The following is a 13,005-nucleotide window of genomic DNA, read 5'->3' as shown; positions in this document are numbered from 1 at the left end:
AATATGCTCAGTATACCTATCATGGCTATATACAGATTGTTTACAGGGACAGTAAAGTCAAAATTAAACATTGGTGACTTAAATAGAGTGTGCCCTTTTAAACAACTTTCTATTTTACTTTGTTATCAAATCTGCTTTGTTAAAGGATAAACCTAAGTAGGCTGATAGGACCTTAGGAGTGTGCAAGTGTCTTTAGCATTCTAGCAGTTTCTGCATCTATGTATAACATTGGTATAAACATAATACTCATAATACTCTCAAAGGATACCAAGAGACAAAGCAAAACGGATCATAGAAATAAAGTGTTAAGTTGCTTAAAAATTCAAGCTCAATCCAATCCATTTAAATTTCATTATAACTTTACTTTTGCAATTATCAGGACAGTTCATATTACAATGTAACTTATTAGTTTCCTTAGGCACTGCACTAAGGGATAATTCCACAATGTTTTAAATAACTTTTTTTAAACATTGTATTTTTCTCCATTTTGAGCTAGATTACAAGTGCCGCGCTAATGATATCGCGGGCGGAATAAGCAGATATCCCAACTCTCCCTGAAGTTCAGGGAGTCTCCCTGATTTTAATAGCGGCTCCCTGATGCCAGCAAATGGAATGCAATCTCCCTGAAACTCCAAGTACCATGATCCAATGTGGCCCAAATCTGGATAAGTGTTTCTTTAAGAAATGCCTTTAGTTGCTGGGACTTTATAGATCTCTCAAAGCATGAATCAGTAGCCAAAATGCTCCCACTGATTCTAATAAAATAAAAACACAAACACTACCTTATTTACTGCACGTAATTAAACTTTGTATTCTAAAATATTTAAGCATTCAACAAGCGTAAAATCACTGGAAAATAGGTTTGTTGTATGTGGTTGAGCAATAAAGTTACTTTTTTTTTTTAATGTGACTTTAGTGGGAAGCTACTTTAATGATAAGTCCCTATCTTATTTAGGGTTTCAAGGTGTCCAATATATAACTGCGGGGGGGGGGGGGGGGGGGGGGTTGGTGGCGCAGTTGCGGGTTAAGCCAGCTCTCTGAAATGAGTTTTTGCAGGTTGGGATGTCTGAATAAGCAGTATCACTGGACATCATTATTATTAGCGTGCAACTTGATATTACAAGTCCATGGTTATATACCCTTTAAGCGAGACGGTTTAGCATGGCCAACTCCCCTTGCGCACAACCTATACTTTCAATGGATACCGTTCACACGCTAAACAGCACTCATGTTACAAGTTGAATGTTAGAGATTGTGCGTGAGCTAAAGCGCTAATTAGCATATCACATGTAATTTGGCCTTTTGTGCCTTACCATCCACTTTTGTGAGACATAAGTTTTAGACAAAGTTTCACAGTGATAAAACAATTTCAATGACCTCAATGGAAGCTGATAATAGTAAACCACAGATGATATATAAGAAGCAGTAAGCGAGAAAAAAAGTTACCATGTAAATGGCTTAGATATGTTAAAGTGCCATACAACCTGTTAAGATCTGTGCATATCCTAAAAGGGCTAATTAAGTAAAAATAGTTTGCATAAAAAAATTGTTTAAAAATTGTTGACAAATATTTTTAATTCATTTTCAAAAATAAGCAAAAATACTTAAATAGCCATGCTGCCTGTAGCAGTCTGCTCCGCCCCCTCTTATCAGTGTTTAGACACAGGCATTGTATTTCAATTGAGTTCACAACTTCTAGGCATGCTCCACTAGATAATCCCTGTCCACTTTTGCATTCCACTAAAACAACAATAGATATAGATACAGCCATGGAAGGAAATGTGTGGGGGAGTTAGAGCTCTGCAGTATAAATTTGCAAGTAAAGTAATTAAAGTACATATTATTATATTTTACCTCTATCCCAACTTGTTTTATAGAAAAAAAAATAGCCACTGATAAGCCATTATGTGGCCACAGTGGTTAACTGGTGTGATAGAGACGAGAGGTGAAGCGATTGCTTGGCTTTCAGTGGGATGGAATCAAAAATAAAAGCAATTCACTTGTAATTTAAGGACTTAAAGGGACATTATACACTCATTTTTTCTTTGCATACATGTTTTGTAGATAATCTATTTATATAGCCCATAAAGTTTTTTTTTAAATAAATGTATAGTTTTGCTTATTTTTAAATAACATTGCTCTGATTTTCAGACTCCTAACCAAGCCCCAAAGTTTTATGTGAATACTGTCAGCTACCTTCTCCAGCTTGCTCCTGTTTGTGTAAAGGGTCTTTTCATATGTAAAAGAAGGGGGAGGGGGGGGAGTGTCTTATTTGCCACTTGCAGTGGGCTTTCCAGCTACCTTTTCAACAGAGCCAAACTGACAGCTTCTAAGTAAGTTTTTAAACAGTTTTATACTGGATTTTTATATCAGTATCTGTGCATCTTATTCTTTATAGTAGTGTCTATTACATGCAGTTATATGAAAATGAGTGTATACTGTCCCTTTAAAGGGACACTGTACTAAAAAAATGTCATTCATATAAAAGTGCAGTACTTATTCATTTTTTTGTGCGAAAAACTTGAATTAACATATTTTGAAATTGATATTAACACATACCTATCAGTTGTGCATTTTCTAAGAAACTCATTGGCTGATAGAAACTTCCTACTGATGCTCATTAGTTGAGAGGTTCTTCTTGCTAATGATAACTGTTGATTAACGTAAAGTAACCTAAAAGCCAGTGATCATTTTTTTAGGAGGTGCACAACTAATACTCATATATTAGTTTAAAATTAAACATTTTTTATTATTTTTTCAGGCATAAAATAATACTGTTCTTTATTAAAAGTTTTAGCTCAGTGTCAATTTAAAACATTTACGGCTAGATTACGAGTTTTTGTCGGTAATGGTGTGCGGTGCTAACGAGTCTTTTTTTCTTACCGCTCACTTAAGACAACGCTGGTATTACGAGTTTTCTGCAAGCCGGCGTTAGCCTCAGAAAAGTGAGCATTGAGCAAAATTTAGCTCCACATCTCACCTCAATACCAGCGTTGCTTATGGTAGCGGTAAGGTGGCTGAGATTGCTCATGCACGATTTCCCCATAGGAATCGGCTGGAAAAAAACCTAACACCTGCAAAAAAGCAGTGTTCAGCTCCTAAAGCAGCCCCATTGTTTCCTATGGGAAAATAAATTTATGTCTAAACCTAACACCCTAACATGAACCCTGAGTCTAAACACCCCTAATCTTACACTTATTAACCCCTAATCTGCCGTCCCCGACATCGTCGCCACCTGCATTATATTATTAACCCCTAATCTGATGCTCCGGACACCGCCACCACCTACATGATTGGAACAGCCAATAGAATACGAGGTTTAATCCTATTGGCTGATTGGATCAGCCAATCAGATTGAACTTAAATCCGATTGGCTGATTGCATCAGCCAATAGGATTTTTCCTACCTTAATTCCGATTGGCTGATAGGATTCTATCAGCCAATCGGAATTCAAGGGACGCCATCTTGGATGACGTCACTTAACCCCTTAACCCTTTAATGACCACAGCACTTTTCCATTTTCTGTCCATTTGGGTCCAAGGCTATTTTTAGATTTTTGTGGTCTTTGTGTTTAGCTGTAATTTTCCTCTTACTCATTTACTGTACCCACACATATTATATACCGTTTTTCTCGCCATTAAATAATTTACTATAAAAAAAATTATAAAATATGAGAACAAAATGGAAAAAAACCACACTTTTTCTAACTTTGACCCCTAAAATCTGTTACACATCTACAACCACCAAAAAACACCCATGCTAAATAGTTTCTAAATTTTGTCCTGAGTTTAGAAATACCCAATGTTTACATGTTCTTTCCTATTTTTGCAAGTTATAGGGCAATAAATACAAGTTGCACTTTGCTATTTCCAAACCATTTTTTTTCCCAGATTAGCGCTAGTTACATTAGAACACTAATATCTTTCAGGAATCCCTGAATATCCCTTGACATGTATATATTTTTTTTAGAAGACATCCCAAAGTATTGATCTAGACCAATTTTGGTATATTTCATGCCACCATATCACCGCCAAATGCGATCAAATACAAAAAATCGTTCACTTTTTCACAATTTTTTTCACAAACTTTTGGTTTCTCACTGAAATTATTTACAAACAGCTTGTGCAATTATGGCATAAATGATTGTAATTTTTTCTTTGGGATCCCCTTTGTTCAGAAATAGCAGACATATATGGCTTTGGCGTTGCTTTTTGGTAATTAGAAGGCCGCTAAATGCCTCTGTGCACCACACATGTATTATGCCCAGCAGTAAAGGGGTTAATTAGGGAGCATGTAGGGAGCTTTTAGGGGTAATTTTAGCTTTAGTGTAGTGTAGTAGACAACCCCAAGTAATGATCTAGGCCCATTTTGGTATATTTCATGCCACCATTTCACCGCCAATTGCGATCAAATTTAAAAAAAAGTAAAATTTTTCACAATTTTAGGTTTCTCACTGAAATCATTTACAAACAGCTTGTACAATTATGGCACAAATTGTTGTAAATGCTTCTCTGGGATCCCCTTTGTTCAGAAATAGCAGACATATATGGCTCTGGCGTTGCTTTTTCGTACTTAGAAGGCTGCTAAATGCCGCTGCGCATCACTTGTGTATTATGGCTAGCAGTGAAGGGGTTAATTAGGTAGCTTGTAGGGAGCTTGCAGGGTTAATTTTAGCTTTAGTGTAGAGCTCAGCCTCCCACCTGAAATATCAGACCCCCTGATCCCTCCCAAACAGCTCTCTTCCCTCCCCCGCCCCACAATTGTCCCCGCCATCTTAAGTACTGGCAGCAACTCTGCCAGTACTAAAATAAAAGATATATTTAGGCTTTTTTTAAGCATATTTACATATGCTGCTGTGTAGGAGCCTCCCTTAGCCCCCAACCTGACTGATCCCCCACCAAACAGCTCTCTAACCCTCCCCCTCTGCCTTAATGGCCGCCATCTTGGGTACTGGCAGCTTTTTGCCAGTACCCAGTTTAGAATTAAACAGTTGCTTTTTTATTTTTTCCCCATTTTCTGTAGTGTAGCCCCCCCCCCCCACCAAAGAACAAACTCCACCCCATCCTAGATACCTTTGATTGTTTGTTTGTTTTTTAAATAAAAAAAAATTTCTGACACTTTTAGCACAATCTTTTCTGTAGTGTAGCGGTTCCCACCCGCTCCTGCCCCATGCACGTGCCCGCCCGCCGTGCGCGCGCCCGTGCGTGCCCCCATCACCCCCGCCCCCGATCCCGCCCCCCTCTACATTACCCGGCCCATCGATGGCCGCCCACCCGCCTCCCAAGTCGGCTCCCACCCACCAACGATACCGGCCATCGATGTCCGGTGCAGAGAGGGCCACAGAGGGGCTCTCTCTGCATTGGATGGCCATGTAAGGTTATTGCAGGATGCCTTCATATCGAGGCATCACTGCAATAACCGGAAAGCAGCTGGAAGCGAGCAGGATCGCTTCCAGCTGCTTTCCACACCGAGGACATGCAGGGTACGTCCTCAGGCGTTAACTGCCTTTTTTTTGAGGACGTACCCTGCACGTCGCGTACCCTGCACGTCCTCGGTCTTTAAGGGGTTAATGACCACAGCACTTTTCCATTTTCTGTCCGTTTGGGACCAAGGCTATTTTTACATTTCTGCTGTGTTTGTGTTTAGCTGTAATTTTCCTCTTATTCATTTACTGTACCTACACATATTATATACCGTTTTTCTCGCCATTAAATGGACTTTCTAAAGATACCATTATTTTCATCATATATTATAATTTACTATAAAAAAAATTATAAAATATGAGGAAAAATTTAAAAAAAATACACTTTTTCTAACTTTGACCCCCAAAATCTGTTACATATCTACAAAACCAAAAAACACCCATGCTAAATAGTTTCAAAATTTTGTCCTGAGTTTAGAAATACCCAATGTTAACATGTTCTTTGATTTTTTTGTAAACTATAGGGGCATAAATACAAGTAGCACTTTGCTATTTCCAAACCACTTTTTTTTTTCAAAATTAGCGCTAGTTACATTAGAACACTGATATCTTTTAGGAATCTCTGAATATCCATTGACATGTATATATTTTTTTATACAACCCAAAGTATTGATCTAGGCCCATTTTGGTATATTTCATGCCACCATTTCACCGCCAAATGCGATCAAATAAAAAAAATCGTTCACTTTTTCACAAATTTTTTCACAAACTTTAGGTTTCTCACTGAAATTATTTACAAACAGCTTGTGCAATTATGACAGAAATTGTTGTAAATTCTTCTCTGGGATCCCCTTTGTTCAGAAATAGCAGACTTATATGGCTTTGGTGTTGCTTTTTGGTAATTAGAATGCCACTAAATGCCACTGCGCACCACACGTGTATTATGCCCAGCAGTGAAGGGGTTAATTACGGAGCATGTAGGGAGATTTTTGGGGTAATTTTAGCTTTAGTGTAGCGTAGTAGACAACCCCAAGTATTGATCTAGGCCCATTTTGGTATATTTCATGCCACCATTTCACCGCCAAATGCGATCAAATTAAAAAAAACGTTAAATTTTTCACAATTTTAGGTTTCTCACTGAAATCATTTACAAACAGCTTGTGCAGTTATGGCACAAATGGTTGTAAATGCTTCTCTGGGATCCCCTTTGTTCAGAAATAGCAGACATATATGGCTTTGGCGTTGCTTTTTGGTATTTAGAAGGTCGCTAAATGCCGCTGCGCATCACTTGTGTATTATGGATAGCAGTGAAGGGGTTAATTAGGTAGCTTGTAGGGAGCTTGCAGGGTTGATATCACATTTAGTGTAGAGCTCAGCCTCCCACCTGAAACATCAGACCCCCTGATCCCTCCCAAACAGCTCTCTTCCCTCCCCCACCCCACAATTGTCCCCGCCATCTTAAGTACTGGCAGAAAGTCTGCCAGTACTAAAATAAAAGCTATATATTTTTTTTTTTTGTGTTTTTAAAAAAAACATATTTACATATGCTGCTGTGTACTATCCCCCCTTAGCCCTCAAACTCACTGATCCTCCTCAAACAGCTCTATCCCCTCCCACTCTAACTTAATCTGCGCCATCTTGGGTACTGGCAGCTGTCTGCCAGTACCCAGTTTAGAAGAAAACATATTTTTTTTAATTTTTATCAAACTTTTCTGTAGTGTAGCTTCCCCCCACACAAAACCAACCCCCCACCCCTCCACGATCTCTTTTTGTGCTTTTGCACAAACAAGATTTGGGCATTATTACTAAAAATATTTTTCGTAGTGTAGCGGTTCCCACCCGCGCCCGCCCCGTGCACGCGCCCGCCACCCTCCGTGCACGCGCCCGCGCCCATGCACGCCCCCTAACGGCCCCGCCCCCCTTGACATCACAGGGCACACCGATGGCCGCCCACCCGCCTCCCAAGTCGGCTCCCACCCACCAACGATACCGGCCATCGATGTCCGGTGCAGAGAGGGCCACAGAGTGGCTCTCTCTGCATCGGATGGCCATGTAAGGTTATTGCAGGATGCCTACATATCGAGGCATCACTGCAATTACCGGAAAGCAGCTGGAAGCGAGCAGGATTGCTTCCAGCTGCTTTCCACACCGAGGAGGTGCAGGGTACGTCCTCAGGCGTTAACTGCCTTTTTTTTTAGGACGTACCCTGCATGTCCTCGGTCATTAAGGGGTTAAAGGAACCTTCATTCAGTCGTCGGCCGTCGTTTGAAGAGGATGCTCAGCGTCGGATGTCTTGAAGATGGACCCGCTCCGCTCTGGAAGGATGAAGATAGAAGATGCCGCCTGGATGAAGACTTCTGCCATCTGGAGGATCTCTTCTGCCCCGATCGGATGAAGACTTCTGCCCCTCTGGAGGACCACTTGTGCCCGGCTGGGTGAAGACGGCTCAGGGTAGGGTGATCTTCAGGGGGTTAGTGTTAGGTTTTATTAAGGGGGGATTGGGTGGGTTTTAGAGTAGAGTTGGGTGTGTGGGTGGTGGGTTGTAATGTTGGGGGGTATTGTATTTTTTTTTTACAGGTGAAAGAGCTGATTCCTTTGGGGCAATGCCCCACAAAAGGCCCTTTTAAGGGCTATTTGTAATTTAGTATAGGGTAGGGAATTTTATTATTTTGGGGGGCATTTTTATTTTATTAGGGGGATTAGATTAGGTGTAATTAGTTTAAAAATTTGTAATTTCTTTTTGTTTTCTGTAATTTAGTGTTTTGTTTTTTTCCGTAATGTAGTTTATTTAATTTAATTGTAATTAACTGTAGTTAGTTTAGGTAATTAATTTAATTATAGAGTAGTGTTAGGTGTAATTGTAACTTAGGTTAGGGTTTATTTTACAGGTAAATTCGTCTTTATTTTAACTAGGTAGTTATTAAATAGTTAATAACTATTTAATAACTATTCTACCTAGTTAAAGGGACATAATACTCATATGCTAAATCACTTGAAACTGATGCAGTATAACTGTAAAAAGCTGACAGGAAAATATCACCTGAGCATCTCTATATAAAAAAGGAAGATATTTTACCTCACAATTTCCTCAGCTCAGCAGAGTAAGTTCTGTGTAAAAAGTTATACTCAGCTGCTCCCAGCTGCAGGTAAAAATATAAAAAAATGAAGAAATGAACAGCAGCCAATCAGCATCAGCAGTGCTGAGGTCATGAACTCTTACTGTGATCTCATGAGATTTGACTTAACTCTCATGAGATTTCATAGTAAGCTTCCTTTACCTGATTGGTGAAATAATATGAGAGTGCACGATGCTAGTCCCTTCAGATGTCCCAGGACAAACACACTAAAATGCTGCTTAGAAATCCTTTACAATGGGAGGTGGCTACTGAGGAACTTTTGAGGTAAAATATCTTTCTTTTTTACATAGAGATGTTCAGGTGATATTTTATAATCAGCTTTTTACAGCTATGCTGCATCACTTTCAAGTGTTTAAACATTTGGGTATTATGGCCCTTTAAAATAAATACAAAGTTGCCTGTAAAATAAAAATAAACCCTAAGCTGGCTACAATGTAATTATTAGTTATATTGTAGCTATCTTATGGTTTATTTTATTGGTAAGTATTTAGTTTTAAATAGGAATAATTTATTTAATTTTAGTAATTTTATTTCATTTTATTTAAATTATATTTAAGTTAGGGGGGGTTAGGGTTAGACTTAGGTTTAGGGGTTAATAAATTTAGTATAGTGTCGGCGACGTTGGGGCGGCAGATTAGGGGTTAATAAATTTAGAGGTATGAGTACCGAGCGCTAAAGTTTTTAAAAGCATTAAGCTTACTAACAGATTAGCCTCCTAGCAGGCTAAATAGTAGATATCAGAATATGGGGCGATAGTAAGCGCTAAATAGCTTAAAAGGCTGGAAACTAAATTCTAACGAAAATTTTTTATTCCATATACATTCAAATTAAAATCACAGATAAAATTTTGGAACACAATGTTCATATAAAAATACAATAAAATTCTATTCATGGATCCATGAAATATTCCAGGAGTTGTGTAACTGGCTATTTTAGTTATACAAGACCTTGAATGTAACTCACCCCAAAGTTCATATGTATGTTTGGGATGGATTTGTAAGTCGGTTGCCTGACTGTGAGGTCAGATAGTGCATACAATTGGACAAATTTCAGCAAATGGAAACAACGTGTGGACTGTGGTTCAAATCGAAACAATGTGATGTGTAACAATAAACAATAAGTCAACTTTCAATAGGACAATAAAAATCTCAGCACTTAATGGTGTAAAAACATTCGTTCAAACTTCAATACAAAATTCACAAAATAATGCAATCAAAGGTGTGTGAGATCCGTTACCGGATCAAGTGAAGGAGGGGCTGTGAGAAAACGTGACGTTGATGTAAAAGTAGGTGTCTCACCCCACAGGAATGTGAATCCACACTAGCGCTAGTGAAAAAATACAAAAAGAAATCTAAAAAATATATAGTTCAATCTTGATATCTTCCAAATTCTGTGTAGGTGTAACCATATGTTCTGGTGGTGTAAAAATCGACACCAAAATGTTACTTTTAGATAAATGTTAAATCCAGTGTGAAAAAACAATAACGATATGTGAAAAAATGGGAAACAGATGAAAAAATGTGAGACAGATGAAAAAATGTGTGTATCCTCAAAAATAGATGAATAATCCCTCAGAAATTCTATATGGGTGCTCCTAAATATAGAGCCGCTTCAGCACCCTAGGTGCCAGATCCGGAGGTGGTGGTTACCAACTGTTAAGTGATATTGTTAGTGTCTATGATGGAAGTTCATATATATATAAAAAATACTGTTCATAAAATCAATATCACAGAAATACAAAAATATATAGAAAAATGAAAAACGTCACTGACAAGTTGTTTCCTCGCCCTTCACAACACAACTTCCCTGCCCAGTCTAGACTCATACTATGCATCTGATGCGTAGTATGAGTCTAGACTGGGCAGGGAAGTTTTCTCACAGCCCCGTTTTCTCACAGCCCCTCCTTCACTTGGTCCGGTAACGGATCTCACACACCTTTAATTGCATTATTTTGTGAATTTTGTATTGAAGTTTGAACGAATGTTTTTACACCATTAAGTGCTGAGATTTTTATTGTCCTATTGAAAGTTGACTTATTGTTTATTGTTACACATCACATTGTTTCGATTTGAACCACAGTCCACACGTTGTTTCCATTTGCTGAAATTTGTCCAATTGTATGCACTATCTGACCTCACAGTCAGGCAACCGACTTACAAATCCATCCCAAACATACATATGAACTTTGGGGTGAGTTACATTCAAGGTCTTGTATAACTAAAATAGCCAGTTACACAACTCCTGGAATATTTCATGGATCCATGAATAGAATTTTATTGTATTTTTATATGAACATTGTGTTCCAACATTTTATCTGTGATTTTAATTTGAATGTATATGGAATAAAAAATTTTCGTTAGAATTTAGTTTCCAGCCTTTTAAGCTATTTAGCGCTTACTATCGCCCCATATTCTGGTTAATAAATGTAAGTAGGTGTCGGCGATGTTAGGGTCGACAGATTAGGGGTTAATAAAATTTAACTAGTGTTTGAACATAAGAACTTTATGTTCCGGCGTTAGCCCATAAAAACTCTTAACTACTGACTTTTAAATGCGGTAAGAGTCTTGGAGGTAGAGGGTGTACCGCTCACTTTTTTAAGCGATCGTAATACCGGCATTAGGAAAATCCCATTAAAAAGATATGATACGCAATTGACGTAAGGGGATTTGAGGTATGCTAAAATCGCGGAAAAAAAGCTAGCGGTACACCTGTACCTGCCAGACTCGTAATACCAGCGGGCATTAAAAAGCAGCGTTAGGGGGGGCGGAGCTACGCCGTGCTGGTGCATGGACGCACAGTAAAGGAGCTCCGGAGCTGTTTTGGGGCCTTTGGGCAATTAGAATGGCATTTTAGCTACCAACTACCACTATTATTTGCCTTAACCAGTGCCTTACTATCCTGGCATATCGCTATGCGGATCTAGAAGGAGAGCCCGAAGCAGAGATTTTCCGAAGTCGCTAACACAGAAGCTACGGCCGCCATCTTGCCATCATACAGACCCATCTAGCAGAGCCTCAGTCAGCGAAACTCATCGCCTTCTCTGTTTAGACATATAAGACTTTCCTTCAGTCCCTACACAGGATCCGACCTTCACAGACTGCCGGGCGGACCCGGAGGCTTACCTGCTATCTTCTACGCAAGCAGCCATACTCGTAACGGCCTCACACGTGGCAGCAGGTATCAAACAAAACTGAACCCAGCCTGAGCCCTGTGTTACCCCTGGGGACAGATCCTATTCTCCCAAACCTCATTATCACTGGGGGCACTCTTACCTTACCCACACATACAACGTTCACATAACGTTCTCAAGCGGTCCTGTTTTATCCTCCCAGTGTGGCCGCCATACTTTGCCTCTCATTAGGGACACGCTAAACCCTATTACTTCCAAGACCATCAATATACTTGTGAAACATTCCGGCACCACACTTGTCCTGTGCCGTGTCCCGTGGCCCACCTGACACCCTAACACAAAGGGCTGCTTCTATCTGCAGACAGCGGGCACTACAGATTACAACTTATTAAGGCACCCACTAGTGAGGCCACATTATCCACATATATCTAACATCTAAAACGTACTCTGTTGTTTTGTGTGGGAGCTACCAGGCAAACGCTCTCTCATCCTAAGCTTATACTACTATAGTCTCTCCGTCATTACTATATCCTCTCTCGATATGGCAAGCAGGAAAGGAAGTAAGTCTGATAAACCTATAAAACCACTACCTCTGGGCCCCTCAGTAACATCGTATTTTCACCCTCATGAGGCTGTAACTATGGACAATACACACTCTCCAGAGCCACCCTTTATCAACCCTAATCCCACCTCATCCCAAGATTCTCTGCAATCTATCCAATCCCAGATAGCAGGTCTCCCCTCAAAATCTGACATAGAGTCCTTGAAAAAATTTATTAAGGATGAGATTAAGGATCTTAAAAAAGACCTTAATGAATTAGGCTCCAGAATGGAATTTCTAGAAGATGGACAGGAGCACCTAAACAATATGGTCAGCACCAACACACAACAATTATCACTGCATGACTCCATGATCCAGAACCTAAATGATAAAATTGAAGACCTCGAAAATCGAGGAAGAAGGAATAACTTACGTCTGAGAGGGATCCCAGAGGATATTTCTAACGAACAACTCAGGGCCTACGTCACAGAGTTTTTTCATTTCCTCTTACCTCAAACTCCACCACTCCAGAACGAAGAAATAGAGAGAGTCCATAGGGCTCTTAGACCCCCAGCTAAACCTCCCGCCCCACCCAGGGATGTTATCCTCCGATTCCTTAAATATACCACGAAAGAAGAGATCTGGCAATCCGCCAGAACCAGACGGTCCATTCAATTTCACAATCACTCCCTGCAGGTTTACCAAGACCTTTGCCCACAGACAATCCAACGCAGGAGAGAAGTCCGCTTTATCACCAAAACACTGCAAGAAAACA

The sequence above is a fragment of the Bombina bombina genome, chromosome 2 (genome assembly GCF_027579735.1).
Source record: "Bombina bombina isolate aBomBom1 chromosome 2, aBomBom1.pri, whole genome shotgun sequence".
Taxonomy (NCBI): domain Eukaryota; kingdom Metazoa; phylum Chordata; class Amphibia; order Anura; family Bombinatoridae; genus Bombina; species Bombina bombina.
Note: the sequence above shows the minus strand (reverse complement) of the source record.